General features: G+C 35.2%; 2 pseudogenes; both read right to left on the bottom strand.

The window, feature by feature from the left end:
• Positions 1-1804: 1804 nt before the first annotated feature.
• Positions 1805-11806, bottom strand: LOC116116563 (annotated as a pseudogene).
• A 2733-nt stretch (positions 11807-14539) lies between these two features.
• On the bottom strand, positions 14540-20738 carry LOC116116655 (annotated as a pseudogene).
• Positions 20739-20741: the final 3 nt, after the last annotated feature.

Here is a 20741-nt window from a genome sequence, read left to right as displayed (position 1 = left end):
AGCAATTTGAATAGGGGGTTTGTTTTAATTTTCAAAATTTAAAGCAATTTCACTTCATTACCTATTACCCATATATGTTTAAATCCTTGCACTCTAACACTTTTTGAATCTTTAACGATTCTTAAGTATGCCACATCACTTTTTCAAACTTAAAAAAAAATTCAAAACATTTCCAATGTTATTTTTTCAATTGCAAACTTGGGAAGTCATTACAATTAAATTTCCTCAAAGACTTTGACTTAACTAAATTTTAATTTATAATAAATTAATAAAAAAATAAACTATTTAAAGGTATTTTCATATTTTCAGTCAAATATTAATATAAAACACTAACGAAACCTGACAAAGAGTGGGAAAGTGTCATTTTGAAGCTTGATGGGTGGGAAAGTGTCGTTTCGCTAAACCTTGGGTGGGAAAATGTTGCTCTCCCAAAACTAAATCTTAAATTTTCTCCTTAATCGCCTCTGTATGTCAAAACTGTGTCAAACTTAAACAAAATTAGACAAGATATCGTCGCAATCTCTCCAACTCACTATAGTGTTTCCTTTTCGGCCGTGCTTTTCCACCAAGCTTGCTAACTCAAGTATAATCAAACCTGGAAAATTTAAAGTCATTAAACAAAAAAATTGATACTATTGTAGCCTAGCAAATCTAAGTAAACTGAAAAAACAAATTGAAACAAAGGAATTGTTGTTTGTGGTCTTGTGTTGTGCTAATCGTTTTTCGTTTGGTTGTGGTGGTTGTAAGGGCCAGTTATGGTGGTTGTAGGGGTTGTGATGATAATGGTAGGAGGGTCCAATGGTGGCTGCTGAAATAGGCAGTGAAGCCCAACCATGTTGAGTTGTCGACGTTAGGTCACAAATCCCGACCACATTACATCGCCACCATGAGACACGATGCGGCCTAATGTTAGGTTGCCACGTCAGGTAACATTGGGCTTTACGTGACCACTCCTAGCTGTCAACGACAAAACCACCTAGTCGCCTCCACCTTCATTGTCCAGTTTTCCGATTAACTTTTCCAGATACAGAATTACATTAATATTTTATCCGAAAACAATTAAAAACGCAGTCATCATGTTTGGTTTTCTTAGTTTACATATATGATTTTTTTTTTAATTTAATCATTAATTTCATGTTTTATTTTAATTCGGTCCTTAATTGTATCAATTAATTTTAAATACGTGTTAAAATTTATTTTATTTTTTTTAGCTTACGATACCAACTCAATGTTATATTCTAGAGTACAAAAACACCCAAGTCCCAACATGGCATGCGCCTGTAATAAGGGTTAATTATTTGATAATACAGAGAATATAATTACCTATAAGAAATTCATAAAATAATTATTCTAATAAATATATAGAGAAATTATTTTAATATATTTAAACCTTTTAAAAAGCGAACTTGATTCGTGGGCGATTTGGTTAGTCATTTTAGGCAGCAAAATTACAAAGGAGCAATGCTATACCTAAACATTCAACCTACAAAGATTTATCACAAAAGAATAAACGCAAATTATTCAATTGAACCAAACAGCTTTATCCATAAAGCATGGCACTTGAACATCCAATCGAACCAATGGAAAAGAGAACACGAACCTGAATATGAAGCCTGCCTTTTAATGTCAATACAGCAAAACCCATACAAATATGAGATACAAAGCTTCATAATAACATGAAACCTCAAGAGGCAAAATCCTAGTGCTGATTAAGTTGATGATGGTATGATAGAAATGAACAATAATCTCAGCTGCCAAAATTGACTGAAAACATATCATCAAATCCTCAACAAATCGCCAACCAAAACCCTTGCCCAAAAAAATATATATTGAGAAATATTGCATGTGACAAAATAAGGGATCCTTTGCTCCCTGTTATTGTTTCTAGAGCTTTTTAAACAATGCTTATAACCCTATATTATGTAAGAGACACAGACAATAAAACGCACGATATCTGACTAGTACATAACTAATCAGACAATAACGTCAACCCTCCTTTATGAGCCAACTCTGGAAGGCGGAAATTTCAATGGTCTTGAGGGATTAAACCAAATGGTGCAATCAAAGGAAGACACTTTCAGAAAGACACCAACAGTCAAATGGCTTACAAATCAACTGTAGGATAGAGGCCTGGCATGTACATTCGACCACTTCCGTTAGAGTCAGCAGTAGCATAATGTGATTGTAGCTCCCCTGAGTGAGATGACTTCCGGGACTTGGGGTTCTTTGGTGAAGCGGAGTAGGAATCATTGGAACCACTGCTAGTATTATACATTGATGATGTCGGTAGTCCATGGATCTTTGGCAACCCTGTTGGATCGGCACCCATATTGTATCCCCTCTCAACTGATTCAGCCTCCAATGGCAATTCATCCAGTGTCTATTGGAGAGAAGAAAAATCAATAAACAAGTTGGGAAGTGCCACAACATTTTCCATCGTAATTTAGGAAAAAATAGTTCCACATAGCTAATCAAAAGCCAGGTTCATTTGGTCATGAAAAAAAAAAAATTGCAAGAAGCAAAAGGAAATTCAATCTTAAATTTATCCTAATTTGTTCAATGTCCTCCAGAAAAATCAAAACAAAATCTTAATTCTAACTAGCCAAAGAAAAGCCCCTAAGAACCAGAACTTGAAAAGGAAAGCCAGTTATAGCTGCTGAATATTGATAAGAATCTGTTCTGTTTTCTTGTACTACACAGAAAAAGTAATCAGGAAAAACATACCCGGAAAGCCTGTTGAAGAACCCGGAGTGTTTCTCGAGTGCGCTTTCTCTTCGTTGCTACCTCATCAGGCTCCTGCAACATCTCTTCAAACAGGTTCTCTCTGCATTGGATCATCAGATGCAATGCAATCAATAACTAACAAGGAGGCAAATATCAGACAACTCAATAAGTTGAAAGAAGATAAAGAGAGCAGGGACACGAAGAGACAAAAAAATGAAATGATTTTGATCAAAGTCACCTGTAAAGCTTTTTAATGAAGACATTATGCAACTCGCGTTTTGTATGGTTCACCTAGAGACATAAATCAATGATGGGAAAAGAGATGTCAATATCCATGTAATAAGCTAGGACTCAAGGAAGTTCCAAAACAGAATATCACAGCCAAAAACGCAAAAAGAGAACAAGATCATAATAATCATTATTCACAAGACATAACCACCACATAGATTCATAATAAATGAACAATTAAAGAGCATAAAAGCAGGTAACAGCAGGCTTTGAAGCTAAAATCTATTCATTGTCTTAGAGACCTGAGATTCAATCTTCACTTTACCAATGGAGAAAGTACCAAACTATGTGTATCCTAGCCATTGGGCCATAAACGCCTAAAATTATAATGTTTTCATTGGCACATGTTGCTTCTCATATCCACCCAAACTATATAAATGCACAACTACTTTATCTTGAGAAAAGAAGTTTATTTTGGCCACTAGAATTTGGAAGATCCTCATTAAAATTCCATAATACTTCAATAGTTTGTCTCTGGCATTTGACAAAGGAAATGAAAAACAAAACTGGTGAGTAAGAGTTGAATTACCAGGAAATGCATAATTGCTTTAGGTACAGAGTCCTCAATATTCTTCCTAACAATGTCATAGTATGATCGCAATAACAATTTTGTCACAGAAATTTCAATAGACTCCTGCTCTGAATGGCTTTCTGAGGGCCTCAACACAGTTGGGGGCTTAAAAATATATCAAACACAGGCTTGTTAGTATGAATTCCAAAAATGTATATATGAATGTATTAACCATAAACACATTCACTAAGTCCAGTTGCTCCTGGACAGATAACCTCAAATTACCTCTCTCAAATGGATCATAGAGAAAGCTTCCTCCATGCTCTGAACGGGTTCACTATATTGCTTGGTTGTTGAGCTCTCTTTAGCAGCAGACATGCGACTATCACTTCCACCAAAAATAGATGAAATTCCCCAACTTGAACCACTTGTGTTTCCTGATAAATCAGTATATTGCTTAGAGCTTAAAATCTAATGTTCTTTGATAGTGCATAAAAATGAGTCGGAACATGTTTAAAGTGAACTATTTCAAGCAACATTATTACCAGAGGATGCAACTTTTTCAACTTCTGCCATAGGCCGGACTACCTGTAAGCAATCCAACAATTAATTAGACAAATATAGAGTGATTGACCATTGACATTTCAAATCTGCTTCTCCAGATCTAAACCAGTAAGAGCAAACAGAAATAAACAAATATTTAGAGGAGAAGGTAGAGGGAAGAAGGATGCTTGATCACAGAGCAAAACCAAATTTCCTGACCTGATCAGCCACAATTCCATTAACTTGTCTTGCAAGAATAGCTCGAGACTTTAAGCTTCTTTCAGATGTTGGCACCTTATCAGACTCCACACCATCCTAATTAACCAAAAGACAAAAGGGGCAAAAAGAGAACAATTATAAATGAATGATCTGACTGAGCAAGAACTTAGTAGATATACAATGAAAATAACAATAACCACTCCGCATAAACAGAATTAACCTTTGGCCTCCCTATTGGTAAGAATCTTAGTAGATTAATCTGTTGCAGAGCAACCTCAACAGCCTTACTTCCACCAATAAATTGGATGGGAAGTGTTTATATAGTCCATCTGCAATTTGAGTCGCTTATATTGTAAATCTCTATAAGTCTTTGAAAAGCAAAGATAGATAAGTCTCATGAAACAGTATATCAGACCAGACAAGTGAAAGTGCCGATATGTTGAAATAAAAAAGATATAATAATTAAAGGAAAGCAGGAAAGACATGTAAACAGACAGCATACTAAATGTTTGATCTTGCAACACAACAATTTTCCAAAAAATTTACAGGGGACTGAGGATCATAACGACAACAATGTTTGAAAAATGGAAACCCCATTTCAGTTAGAGATATGATGACATTGTCACAGAAATGATGAAATCAAGAACGTCATAAGAAGACGGAGCCCATAGCACTTAGAGGAATTTAAATTAGAATTCAACTTCCATGGTGATTGTGACTCAGTAAAAATCAAGGACACCAACAGTGAAGAACAATCACACATGCGTAACCAAAAAATACGTTTCAAGACACAGACAGGATGGTCACAGTCGACTTACTCTAGTGACTACAATAGCAATGACATAAATTAAGTTCTATTTCCTTGGTTTTTTATTGGAAGTGGAATCACAATGTCCTTACTCAAAATGGAATAAATCTTAACACATCTATATAAATTTCGGATATAAAAAGCAATGAGACTTCAAGAAATCCTGCTTTAGAATACCTCCATTTCAATAATGTGTCCAATCATTGTCTCAGAGGGTTCAAGGCCTTCACCAGAAAGTTCCCTATAACTTCATCCATACGCTTTCTGAGAACAGGAAAGCGTTGCAGTTCATTCACAAGACAGTGATGGCTAATCTGAAAGGAGAATTAGTCTTATTAGGATATTTGCAACTGCAAACAGCAGTTCAGCAAGAACACAATATAGCATGTAAGCATGCTCTACCTTATCAACTCATCATATATGAACCTGGCACACTGCACTTGGATCTAACAAACGGCAATTTGCCTTCGAACAGAACTTCAAATGGTACCTATATACATCAGAACAAAACAATTCAATTAGGAAAGAATATTCACCGTCCAATCTAAAAGTAATAATTGTATTCTTTTCTTCAGGAAGCCAAAATATAACAGAAGGACCTAATAAACTTTTAAAAATGAACCAATAAAACCTACTTCCGTGTACAAATAGTGCAGACTTGGACCAGTTGCATTCTGAATGGCAGTTCGAATGTCGTCATCAGTCAATCCTCACGGATCAACTTCCTGCATTAGTAATTAAACCACATCAGTTCCACAGCTAGTAAGTTGGAAAACTGGCAAACAGACTCTGTACCCACAATTTTTTTAGCGCAGACAAGATAAACCCACCAAATCTCATTAACAAAGGAGGCAACAATCCTACACAGCATTTTTTTTCTTTTTGGCGGGGGGGGTGGTGGAATTAAAAACTGATGATATATTCTGTATACAAAGGCAACAGACAACCAACATTTCTTCAACTTTAATTTGGCAAATAAGGCAGAGCAATTATCACTAAAACAGAGGAAAATAAAAGATTCCCTCCAGATCTGTCTCTCTTTCTCTACTGAAACCTTGGTACACACACGGTTCATAGTACCTCCCAAAACCGAAGTCCACAAAGCAACCAGGTATGTAGAATGCTTCTCTAGCATGTCATGCTTCCTTTATGACATCCATATTTCAACAGTTCTAAAGTTCTACAGAAGTATTGATATTTAATTTTGAAAAAGGCAGAAGTACAAAAAGCTGTGCTACTATTACAAAAAAAAAAAAAAAAAAAACCTATTCCCAGTAATTTTTACCATCATCAGTTTACTCCTAGACACTAACTGCCTTCACAACCCTAAATCAACAAACAATATGTTCACATATTAGACTACAACATACCCATACTCCCACCCCCTCTCAGTGCTCTTTTAACTTGACCATATCTTTCTGTATAGGATCTTGTAATTGCCATCCAAGGTCCAAGTACAGCATTAAACCCTTGGCATAAGCAAGAGAAAATTGTTTGTATCATTAATTGGTAATAACCAGTGATCACAATTTTTTGAATAATTTGATGTCTGCTGGCCAATAGTAAGGGATCAATCTAGCATTGGTTCTTTTGAGACACAACAAAAAGGTTCTGCAAGATTAGTGCACAAGAAAAATATTCACAATTACAACCCCCCAGAGACGAACTTCCAAGTGAAACATTCCTTCTGCTTCTCTCCTCCTATTTCCCGTTTCTTCTATCTCACCTACAATGAATCAAAAATCTTCTACAACATGTTTCTATCCTCAACACCTGCAAAGAATTTTCCTCTAGGTACGTCAGCATGTACATAATTCAGGTGCTTGGTTTAAGTATTTTGAATACTAATTCACCCTATTCACAAAAATATTGAAATTAGATGAAATTATTGTCATGAATCATGCGAGTACAGTAAATGCTTAAGGGGGAATGAAGAAGAGAAATTAACATTACACTCTAAAACCATTTAGAGTAAAAGGATGTCATGCTTGTTCCCTTTCCTATCCTACCAGCAACCAAACAAGCATTAAATCGTGGAGAAATAGGGACACAAAACAACACTGAAACAAAAATTTCCAAGTTAGAACTAATTTTGCAAAAAATACATAAGTTGAGAACCAAATTAATGAACCTCCAACATGGAGTGCCAAACTCAAATCCGATAAAACAAAAACTGTTCCTGCATGTATGACCATACCACCTCTAAACTCTTCACAAAGATTGATTTGAAATATATATGAATTCTTGCTCCCCCAGAAGCCAGATGTTGACATTTCCTCATTTTTTTCCCTCTACCATTGAAGAAAATGCTGTTACCCAAAAATAGTGAGTGTTAAGCACAACACAAATATGTGTAAAATATACAGACAGAGCACGGTTCAAACATTTTATTAAAAAAGAAAAGAATCCTAGTGAGAAAATCAATCAGAATTAGGCATAAACATACTGTACCTTCGGAGTATTTAGAAAGAATATTTAGGAGAAGAGCTCCCTGACCAGCCTATCACATACAAAAGTTGACAAGCACTAATTAGTATACACATATAAACATCAGCCATTAGAAAGGAAGTCTACACTGTGCAGAACTGTAACAGAAAATTTATGAATAATCAGACACGAGCTGCAACATCTAGACATAAAGAACAAATAATGAACCTCAAGCAATGACCACTCAGCACCATACAACAATAAAATTGAAGTTTTTTACGAAGTCCAGTGTAAGAGTTCACTTTTCCTTCTAGGGCGAACTAATGAATTATTAACTGAAAATATGAACCAATAGACTCTTGTGAAAAACTCTTGCAGAAAAATCATAAGTACCTTTGATTCTGTGATTTCTCCATAGCTTGCATGCTCCTTTGCAACAGAAACCAGGGCAGAGCTTATGCGTGACTTTAGCCCTGGAAGTATAAGCCTTGAATATGTTGTACTAGAATCTGCAAAGAGAATAGAACAAACGGTTCAACTAAGTAAGGATTTGGAGAATATCACACTGCCTGTGCGGGGGCTTATATGTATCATTCCAATACACACCAACTCCATCTAGCAGAAGTAAGCTTAAGTGAGTTAAAACTTAGATTTAGAGTTAAGAATCGCCTCATAAAAGACAGATTTCAAATTATGATCTGCAAGAATTCTAAGAATTTTCCAGATACAAAAGATGGTGAGGGAAATGCGTTAATATAACATATAAGCAAAAATAACCAACTATTTTCATTAACAATTTTGGGATTTTAAAAAGAGAAAATCAAATGTTATACCTGGTTTCAATTTCTTTGCCAACTGAGGAACACCACAACGATCTGCTAGACCATTATATACCTGAGCATAACATTAAATGAATGAACAACTAGATCATGGCATCCAACACCAAAGTCATGAATAACAATTAAAAGCTAGTAAAGTCATACCGGTCGACCTGCGGAAGAACTTTTCCTCACCACTAGTGCATCCTTAATACTTCGTTTTGTGAATAATATCCTGTGTTGAGAATATCAATTTACAGTCCATTAAAATCATAGTTTACTATAAAACAGATAGAAGACACAATTTAAGGGCAATTATTGAAAACTATTGAAATCAACAGCATAATAATAAAAACAACAGCAAAATAAAAGATAAAAATTATTACAATATTAGTAGTGGCAGTACCATAAAAAAAATAATAGCACATAAGATAATCCATTGCCTAAATCATCATTTTGATGGATTGTTTAAGGCTGTGTTGTTTTAATATTTTGACCCTATCCTATTCCTATTCTAACCCAAAATACATATTTGTTTCCCTATTCTGAAAATCCAATTTTACTCTATTCAACTATTTTAAACCCCCTAGATTTGTTAATTTAACTAACACCTCACCAAAAAAAAAAAAAAAAAAAAAAGTTTATAAATTGACAAAACTCCCACACCCACCCACATATTCCCAGAAGCCGGTGGCCGACTGTCAGCATTTAATAGGTAGGTGGGGTGTTTTTGTTAATTTTAAAACTTTTATTGTCGGAGGTGTTTAACTAAATTAACAAATATAGGAGATTAAAAAATAATCTTACCAAACACATTTTCAAATTCAAATCCTATCCTCGTAATAATAACCCAACTCAACTTTTTCAAAAATACTACTCAAAATAATAAAACAAACACACCCTAAACTATCAGAAAATAGATGGATAATAGGTAAATTAATGAATTTACATTTAATCTATAATTGGCCAAAACAAGTCAGCCTGAACTTTGTAAAAGATAAATAAATTAATAGATAAAACAAAATTAGCTAGCACAATGATTCCTATAAGATTATAAAGTTACCTCCTGACTACGATTCACGACGCCTACATAACCAAGTCGGAGGGGAATTACTTTACCAAGCAACAAATTACGAGCATCAGTACCTCTGTCCATAATATCCAACTGAAGCCACGGGGAAAATATGCAAAACATCATTAGAAAATAAAAAATCCAGCAGATGTCAGTCACATAGCAAATAAAGAAAGAAATTCATGCCAAAATATTCACCTTCGTGATTACTCCTATGGTTCTGTAACCTGGAAACAGAAATATAACTTGTAAGTGCAAAATGAACAAATACGGAATGCCAACCCGCAATGGCTATTGAAAGCAGAGTTACCATCTGGATCAGCAATTCCAGCAATTTGAAGAGCATCTGAGTTTGCTAAATCAGAATTTGCTGGTGTAACAGCTAGAATAAGACAGCTTGGTTGTTTGATGTAAGACATAATCATTGTTCTGATTCGTGCTTCAATATCAGCGGGCTGCTCACCCACGGGAACCTTTGTTATACCAGGCAGATCAACAAGTGTGATATCAAGAACATGAGGAGAAAAAATCTTCAACCGAATTTGCTTGTCTGATACACCTTTGTTTCCTCCTGCTTCCTTGTCTGTTTGAGCCTATAGCCGATACAAATTATTAAAAAGAGAAGAAGAAGATGATTAAAAGAATGGAAAAGCATTAATAATTCTAAAAAAATAAAAATCAACATAAATTAACAAAGGATTGATGCAAGCTTTAGTTATGAAAATATAATTAATAAGAATATACCCTCTTTTATACACTCTTTTAACTCATTTGACTTTTACCATCTGAACTTTCACTCACCATCTTAGCTATATACTTGTGAATTGTATATCAATGCCATCACTATGTTAGAGCCACTAAATGTTCCTGGATATGGGTATTAGAACCACTTTATATTCTAAAAATCATGAAGGAAAGCTTTAGCAATTTTATTGTTGTACAGGTTAAGGGTGAGACTAAGCTGCAAACTTTATTCCTACTTCAGTCTTCTACTGACAATCACCAGATTAACCCCTGTGAAACAATGAAAGTCCTGCCAAAAACTGCTATGTTGTAAATCTCCCCAAAAACATCAATATCTCAACTCACCCCATCTCCTCCAACCAAGTGATTGCCATAAGCAAGTCAAGCTCCAAAAGTAAGTCAGCCCAAGCATCAATAATGTGGAGCATGTAAGCAAACAACATAGAAGCAACGGTAGCAATACCATCGCAAACCCTCACTACTGAGTAAAGATAAGCTTAACCATCATAGGGTTAAATTTAGTTTCTTTGTTCCACCTATCTTGCTTAAAAGCTTAACAACCATAGGGTATTTACATTATTAACATTACCGATAGAAGTAATAAAAATAATATACCGGTAGTTCTGTCTTGCATGTGGCTTAATGTTTATGAAGAAATAATCCAAATACAGGTTCACTAAAAACATAAATATTATTTCTCCTTCAAAATACTAAAATCATTAACATAAACATCCAAATCTGCATAATAAAGGCACTAAAAACAGGAAACCATAAACTTCCGTCAAATCACAAAGCCAATAGACTTCCAAGAAACAGAAGCAAACCCCAAGTAAACTACATTATTGGTTCCAACTATTGAAAGTACTCCCTTAACAGGAGAAGGGCCTCGAAGAGAAGTTGCCACTACGGGATAGAGACTCTTTGGTTGCTCTACCAAAGCCAAATTTCCCATAGATTTGAGATCAGCAGGCGCAAAACTCAGATTGTTGTTTAGCCTACCATTTGTCACTTCATGCCCCCCAAATATTAGCTTCTTAAAATGCAAAAACCATGCTTGGATCCAATAAGGTCTCACATACAACACGGCAGTTAACAATTAATAATAGTCCAACTCTCTGCACACTTTAACTCCTTCACTTAAACATAATGAAGTAATTCAAGTTACCTGAATCTCTCTCCTGATCTCTGAAAAATCATAAAACCTCTTCCCAGGCAAGTGCAAAAACTCGCCGTACTCCTCGTCAGTCTTAATCTGCAGGAGTTGAAGCACGAGCGGACGACGAGTACAAATATCATTCCCACGCGGTAGAAAATCGCGACCGACGAGAGCTTCTAGAACACTGGACTTGCCGCTGCTTTGACTGCCGACCACCGCCACTTGCGGAAGCTCAATCGTGGACTGACTCCCAAGCTGAGCAAAGATATCCTGTAGCTTATTCACTATAGGTATGACGGAGCCTCCTAACGGCACAGCCGCCGGCGTTGATTGCTGTGGAAACGGCGTCGCCGCAGGTTCTTCGGCCATGAGTTGATGGATCAGGAAGCTAGGGTTTTGGAAATTCGAAATTTAGATAGAGAAAGTGTTAGAGAGAGAGAAAATAAGAGATCTTGAATGTGTGATTAAGTTGGTGACGTGGTGTGGTGTGGTGTGGTGTGGTGTGGTGTGAGTGTGAATTTTTTCGAAGAGTGGGGAAGGGAAGGAGGATAGGATGAACGGTGGGTGCTGAGGGTGTTAACCTGCGCACCGTTGATCCTGTGAAGAGAAGAGAAGGGTACGGTGAATGATTTTGAAAATTAAAAAACTGTTTAAATATTTTTTTGGTTTTGTTAAGTAATTGTTTAGCTTGCAAGAAGAGTATTGGGAAGTTGACCCATCACCAGTTGCGGAGTTCATTTCTAGTGTTAAAAATAGTCAAAAACAATTGTCTCCTTAAAGTATACTGAGAACAAATTCATCCAAAATTTTTTTGAAAAGTAATAAATACATCCAATTATTGATGGAGGTTACCTCAATCTAACCATTTATTATAAAAAAAAAAAATTATAATATATTTTATCTTGTTAAATTCTCCCTCCTTTCTTCGTAGTTAGTTACTCTTACCAAACTCGAGAAGCTTGGACTACTAATGATGGTTTAAGAGTGCTATGTCACGTGCGTCTGATGGTCATATGGGCAATGCAATGGGCTCTAAGAAGGTCGAAACCTTCTAAAAATAATGACATGAAACCAAAAGTGAATGAAGAATCTCTATATACATATCATGTCCGGTTCTGTGAAGTTGTTTGCCTTTTAAAGGTACTAGACAGTAGTGGATCCAAAAATTCTTGTTAGGGTGAACCAAAATAAAATGTAATAGCATATAATATTCATATTCTATGTTTTTAGTTGAAATTGAGATAAAAAGAAAAAAAAATTACATATAAATATTTTTTTAAAAAAATTGAGGCCCACCCTCAATATACTCTAGATCCGCCCCTAGATGATAAAGTGCATAAGGGTCTTTTACGGTCATTGTTTGATTACACTTGCTAGAAAAAGTTTCTATAATTGATTTAATTTATTACTGCCATCAAATTTTGTGTAAAGTAAGAGATTCATTAGAGAGAAAACATAAATATTGGTGCATACTGTAGTGGGTGTAAGAAAACTATTTTGAAATGCTATGTAAATTATATTATTCTACTGGTGAAACTTAGTTTTCCAATTCTTGTGAGATATTGAATATGACAGTACTATAAAATTTTGGAAAACAGATAGATAAAATCTTTTTAAAATCTTTATAAATTGACTCCAAAATTCACTTCTTTAAATCTATAAAATTTATCAAAAAAGATTATCATTTGATCAATCTTTAAAGAGTAATGCTACAGACACAGAAATTTTACACCGAATTTTTGTATCAAAGGACATGGCAACCAGTCAGACGCGACCACGCTGAAGTCTTTCATGAATGAACGGTCGTCCAACATTTATGGACGACCACCCATATTTAATAGACTCCCGTTCATATTATATGGACGGGTGTCCGTTTACTATCCATCCCATCCAAAAAATTTTAAAAGAAAAATAATGGACGCCCGTCTATCTTATATGGACCGGTGTCTATTTACTATGGACGGGCGTCCATATAAGAAGGACGCCCGTCCAAACAATTTTAAAAAATTTTACATTCAATGGACAAGTGTCCCTTTTAGATGGACGCCTTACTATGGACGATCGTCCATATTATATGGACGGTCGTCCATATAATTTTAGATGAAATATTCATTCCTAAAGCATAAAATTTGTAGATGAAATAAAAGGAAAAAAAAAAAAAAAACTTTGATTTTAAGTATGGACGCCAGTCCATCAAATGAGGATGGTCGTCCATATACAATGGACAACCATCCAAATGAGTGGACTGGCGTCCACTCTCAAATAAATTTTTTTTTTTTCATTTATAAACAAAATGCAAAGCAAGAGAGAAATGAAACCTGTTTTAGGAGGCCTAAATTTTTAAACATTCTAATTGAAAATTTTACAGAAGATTTTTTATTAAGCAAAAGATGGACGCCTGTCCTTATAAGAGGACGGGCGTCCATAAACAATTTAGGCCAAATTTTTTTAGTTTAAACTATGAACGGGCGATATAATATGGACAAGAGTCCATTTCAAATGAACGGTCGTCCATATTTGATGGACGACCGTTCATTTGTGGAATATTTGTTAACGTGATACATGGCTCGTTTGATTCATTTGACACGTCGTTCGGTGTAAAAATTCGATGCAAAGTGTCGGTGTCCGTAGCATTTTTCATCTATAAATGGGTTGGCTTGTATTACATTTTGGTTAACTAGAACTTCTTTCATTCTAGCTTAGGTATGAAACAACTCAAACTTGATGGCCACAGCATTACTAAAAAGTTTGATCTTGCAACACAACAATTATGTCCAAAAAAAATTACAGGGGACTGATGATCATAAGACAACAATGTTTGAAAAATGGAAACCCCATTTCAGTTACAGATATGATGAACATTGTCACAGAAATGATGAAATCAAGAACGTACATAAGGAAGACGGAGCCCATAAGCACATTAGAGGAAGTTAAATTAAGAATTCAACTTCCATGGTGTGTGACTCAAGTAAAAAAATCAAGGACGAGCCAACAGTGAAGAACAATCACACATGCGTAACAAAATAAAACGTTTCAAGACACAGACAGGATGGGCTACAGTCGACTTACTCTAGTGACATACAATAGCAATGACTAAATTAAGTTCAGTATTTCCTTGGTTTTTATTGGAAGTGGGAATCACAATGTCCTTACTCAAATGGAATAAATCATTAACCATCAATATATAATTTCGGATATAAAAAGCAATGAGACTTCAAGAAATCCTGGCTTAGAATACCTCCATTTCAATAATGTGTCCAATCATTGTCTCAGAGGGTTCAAGGCCTTCACGCAGAAAGTTCCCTATAACTTCATCCATACGCTTTCTGAGAACAGGAAAGCGTTGCAGTTCATTCACAAGACAGTGATGGCTAATCTGAAAGGAGAATTAGTTCTATTAGGATATTTGCAACTGCAAACAGCAGTTCAGCAAAACACAAATATAGCATGTAAGCAATGCTCTACCTTATCAACTCATCATATATGAACCTGGCACACTGAGGCTTGGATCTAACAAACGAGCAATTTGCCTTCGAACAAGAACTTCAAATGGTACCTATATATACATCAGAACAAAAAATTCAATTATAGGAAGAATATTCACCGTCCAATCTAAAAGTAATATTGTATTCTTTTTTCAGGAAGCCAAAATAGAACAGGAAGGAACTAATTAAACTTTTAGAAAAAGAACCAATAAAACCTACTTCGGTACAAATAGTGCAGACTTAGGACCAGTTGCATTCTGAATGGCAGTTCGAATGCGTCATCAGTCAAGTCCTCACATGGATCAACTTCCTGCATTAGTAATTAAACCACATCAGTTCCACAGCTAGTAGCAGTTGGAAAACTGGCAAAACAGACTCTGTACCCACAATTTTTTTAGCGCAGACAAGATAAACCCAACCAAATCTCATAGACAAAGGAGGCAACAATCCTACACAGCATTTTTTTTCTTTTTGGCGGGGGGGAATTAAAAACTGATGATATATTGTATACAAAGGCAAAAGACAACCAAACATATTCTTCAACTTTAATTTTGCAAATAAGGCAGAGCAAATATCACACTAAACAGAGGAAAATAAAAAGATTCCCTCCAGATCTGTTTCCTCTTCTCTACTGAAACCTTGGTACAAAAACGGTTCATGAGTACCTCCCAAAACCGAAGTCCACAAAGCAACCAGGTATGTAGAATGCTTCTCTAGCATGTCATGCTTCCTTTATGACATCCATATTTCAACAGTTCTAAAGTTCTACAGAAGTATTGATATTTAATTTTGAAAAAGGCAGAAGTACAAAAGCTGTGCTACTAATTACAAAAAAAAAAAAACCTATTCCCAGTAATTTTACCATATCAGTTTACTCCTAGACACTAACTGCCTCACAACCCTAAAATCAACAAACAAATATGTTCAACATATTAGCAACAAAATAACCATACTCCACCCCTCTCAGTGCTCTTTTAACTTGGACCATATCTTTCTGTTAAGGATCTTGTAAATGCCATCCAAAGTCCAAGTACAGCATTAAACCCTTGGCAATAAGCAGAGAGAAAATTGTTTGTATCATTAATTGGTAAATAAACAGTGATCACAATTTTTTTGAATAATTTGATGTCTGCTGGCCAATAGTAAGGGATCAATCTAGCATTGGTTCTTTTGAGACACAACAAGAAGGTTCTGCAAGATTAGTGCACAAGAAAAATATTCACAATTTACAACCCCACCAGAGACTAGCTTCCAAGTGAAACATTCCTTCTGTTCTCTCCTCCTATTTCCCTTTCTTCCTATCTCACCTACAATGAATCAAAAATCTTCTACAACAATGTTTCTATCCTCAACACCTGCAAAGAATTTTCCTCTAGGTACGTCAGCATGTAACATATTCAGGTGCTTGGTTTAAGTATTTTGAATACTATTCAGCCCTATCACAAAAATATTGAAATTAGATGAAATTATGTCATGAATAATGCGAGTACAGTAAATGCTGAAGGGGAATGAAGAAGAGAAATTAACATTAACTCTAAAACCATTTAGAGTAAAAATGGATGTCATGCTTGTTCCCTTTTCCTATCCTACCAGCAACCAAACAAGCCTAAAACGGTGGAGAAATAGGACACAAAACAACACTGAAACAAAAATTTCCAAGTTATGAAATAATTTTGCAAAAGAATACATGAAGTTGAGAACCAAATTAATGAACCTCCAACATGGAGTGCCAAACTCAAAATCCGATATAAAACAAAACTGTTCCTGCATGTATGACATATACACACCTCTAACTCTTCACAAAGATTGATTGAAATATATAATGAATTCTTGCTCCCAGAAAGCTCAGATGTTGACATTTCCTCATTTTTCCCTCTACCATTGAAGAAAATGCTGTTACCAACAAAATAGTGAGGTTAAGCACAACACAAATATGGTAAAATATACAAGACAGAAGCACAGTTCAAACATTTATTAAGAAAGAAAAGAATCCTAGTGAGAAAATCAAATCAAGAAGTAGGCATAAACATACTGTACTTCGGAGTATTTAGAAAGAATATAGAGAGAGCTCCCTGACAGCCTATCACATACAAAAGTTGACAAGCACTAATAGTTACACAATAGTAAACATCAGCCATTAGAAAGGAAGGTCTACACTGTGCAGAAACTGTAACAGAAAAATTTATGAATAATCAGACACGAGCTGTCAACAATCTAGACATTAAAGAACAAATAAGAACCTCAAGCAATGACCACTCAGCACCATACAACAATAAAATTGAAGTTTTTCAGAAGTCCGGTGAAGAGTTCACTTTCCTTCTAGGGCGAACTAATGAATTATAACTGAAAATAGTGAACCAATAGACTCTTGTGAAAAAACTCTTGCAGAAAAATCATAAGTACCTTTGATTCTGTGATTTCTCCATGCTTGCATGCTCCTTTGCAACAGAAACAGGGCAGAGCATTGGTGACTTTAGCCCTGGAAGTATAGCCTTGATATGTTGTACTAGAATCTGCAAAGAGAATAGAACAAAAAGGTTCAACTAAGTAAGGGATTTGGAGAATATCAAAACATGGCTGTGCGGGGCTATATATGTATCATTCCAATACACAACCAACTCCATCTAGCAGAAAGTAAGCTTAAGTGAGTTAAAACTTAGATTTAGAGTAAGAATCGCCTCTATAAAGGACAGATTTCAAAATTATGATCTGCAAGAATTCTAAGAATTTTCCAGATACAAAAGATGGTGAGGGAAATGGTTAATATAACATATAAGCAAAAATAACCAAATATTTCATTAACAATTTTGGGATTTTAAAAAAGAGAAAATCAAATGTTATACCTGGTTCAATTTCTTTGCAACTGAGGAACACCACAACGATCTGCTAGACCATAATACCTGAGCAATAACATAAAATGAATGAACAACTAGATCATGGCATCCAACACCAAAGTCATGAATAACAATTAAAAGCTAGTAAAGTCATACCGGTCGACTGCGGAAGAACTTTCCTCAGCCACTAGTGCATCCTTAATACTTCGGTTGTGAATAATATCCTGTGTTGAGAATATCAATTTACAGGCATTAAAATCATAGTTTACTAATAAAACAGATAGAGACACAATTTAAGGGCAATTATTGAAAACTATTGTAAATCAACAGCATAATAATAAAAACAACAGCAAAATAAAAGAATAAAAATTATTACAATATTAGTAGTGGCAGTACCAGTAAAAAAAAATAATAGCACATAAGATAATGCCATTGCCTAAATCATCATTTTGATGGAATTGTTTAAGGCTGGTTTGTTTTAATATTTGTACCTTATCCTATTCCTATTCTACCCAAAATACATATTGTTTCCCTATTCTGAAAATCCAATTTTATCTATTCAACATTTAAAAACCCCTAGTTTGTTAATTAACTAAAACACCCACAACAAAAAAAAAAAAGTTTATAAATTACAAAAACACCCCCACACCCCACTATTCCAGAAGCCGGTGGGCGGCTATCAGCATTAATAGGGGTGGGGGTGTTTTGTTAATTTTAAAACTTTATTGCGGAGGTGTTTAACTAAATTAACAAATATAGGAGATTAAAAAAATCTTACCAAACAATTTTCAAATTCAAATCCTATCCTCGTAATAATAACCCAACTAACTTTTCAAAAATACTACTCAAAATAATAAAACAAACACACCCTAAACATCAGAAAATAGATGGATAATAGGTAAATTAATGAATTTACATTTAATCTATAATTGGCCAAAAAAAGTCAGCCTGAACTTTGTAAAAGATAAATAAATTAATAGATAAAACAAAATTAGCTAGCACAATGATTCCTATAAGATTATAAAGTTACCTCCTGACTACGATTCACGACGCCTACATAACCAAGTCGGAGGGGAATACTTTACCAAGCAACAATTACGAGCATCAGTACCTCTGTCCATAATATCCAACTGAAGCCACGGGGAAAATATGCAAAACATCATTAGAAAATAAAAAATCCAGCAGAGTCAGTCACATAGCAAATAAAGAAAGAAATCATGCCAAAATATTCACCTTCGTGATTACTCCTATGGTTCTGTAACCTGGAAACAGAAATATAACTTGTAAGTGCAAAATGAAATACGGAATGCCAACCGCAATGGCTATTGAAAGCAGAGTTACCATCTGGATCAGCAATTCCAGCAATTTGAAGAGCATCTGAGTTTGCTAAATCAGAATTTGCGGTGTAACAGCTAGAATAAGACAGCTTGGTTGTTTGATGTAAGACATAATCATTGTTCTGATTCGTGCTTCAATATCAGGGGCTGCTCACCCACGGGAACCTTTGTATACCAGGCAGATCAACAAGTGTGATATCAAGAACATGAGGAGAAAAAACTTCAAACGAATTTGTTGTCTGATACACCTTTGTTTCTCCTGCTTCCTTGTCTGTTTGCCTATAGCCGATCAAATTATTAAAAAGAGAAGAAGAAGATGATTAAAAGAATGGAAAAGCATTAATAATTCTAAAAAAATAAAAATCAACATAAATTAAAAAAGGATGATGCAAGCTTTAGTTAGTATGAAAATATAATTAATAAGAATATACCCTCTTTTAACATCTTTTAACTCATTTGACTTTACCATCTGAACTTTCACTCACCATCTTAGCTATATACTTGTGAATTGTATTCAATGCCATCACTATGTTAGAGCCACTAAATGTTCCTGGATATGGGTATTAGAACCACTTTATATTCTAAAAATCATGAAGGAAAGCTTTAGCAATTTTATGTTGTACAGGTTAAGGGTGAGACTAAGCTGCAAACTTTATTCCTACTTCAGTCTTTAATGACAATCACAGATTAACCCCTGTGAAACAATGAAGGTCCTGCCAAAAACTGCTATGTTGTAAATCTCCCCAAAAACATCAATATCTCAACTCCACCCATCTCCTCCAACCAAGTGATTGCCCAAGCAAGTCAAGCTCCAAAAGTAAGTCAGCCAAGCATCAATAATGTGGAGCATGTAAGCAAACAAATAGAAGCAACGGTAGCAATACCATCGCAAACCCTCACTACTGAGTAAAGATAAGCTTAACCATCATAGGGTTAAATTTAGTTTCTTTGTTCCACCTATCTTGCTTAAAAGCTTAACAACCATAGGGTATTTACATTATTAACATTACCGTAGAAGTAATAAAAATAATATACCGGTAGTTCTGTCTTGCATGTGGCTTAATGCTTATGAGAAATAATCCAAATACAGGTTTCCTAAAAACATAAATATTATTTCTCCTTCAAAATACTAAAATCATTAACATAAACATCCAAATCGGATAATAAAGGCACTAAAAACAGGAAACCATAAACTTCCGTCAAATCACAAAGCCAATAGACTTCCAAGAAACAGAAGCAAACCCAAGTAACTACATTATGGTTCCAACTATTGAAAGTACCCCTAACAGGAGAGGGCCTCGAAGAGAAGTTGCACTACGGGATAGAGACTTTTGGTTGCTCTACCAAAGCCAAAATTCCCATAGATTTGAGATCAGCAGGCGCAAAACCAGATGTTGTTAGCCTACCATTGTCACTTCATGCCCCCCAATATACTTCTTAAAATGCAAAAACCATGCTTGGATCCAATAAGGTCTCACATACAACACGGCAGTTAACAATTAATAATAGTCCAACTCTCTGCAAATTAACTCCTTCACTAAACATAATGAAGTAATTCAAGTTCGATCTCTCTCCTGATCTCTGAAAATCATAAAACCTCTTCCCAGGCAAGTGCAAAAACTCGCCGTACTCCTCGTCAGTCTTAATCTGCAGGAGTTGAAGCAGAGCGGACGACGAGTACAAATATCATTCCCACGCGGTAGAAAATCGCGACCGACGAGAGCTTCTAGAACACTGGACTGCCGTGCTTGACTGCCGACACCGCCACCTTGGGA

The sequence above is a fragment of the Pistacia vera genome, unplaced genomic scaffold (genome assembly GCF_008641045.1).
Source record: "Pistacia vera cultivar Batoury unplaced genomic scaffold, PisVer_v2 Contig78, whole genome shotgun sequence".
In the NCBI taxonomy this organism is placed as follows: domain Eukaryota; kingdom Viridiplantae; phylum Streptophyta; class Magnoliopsida; order Sapindales; family Anacardiaceae; genus Pistacia; species Pistacia vera.
This window is presented reverse-complemented; position numbering and strand designations above follow the sequence as displayed.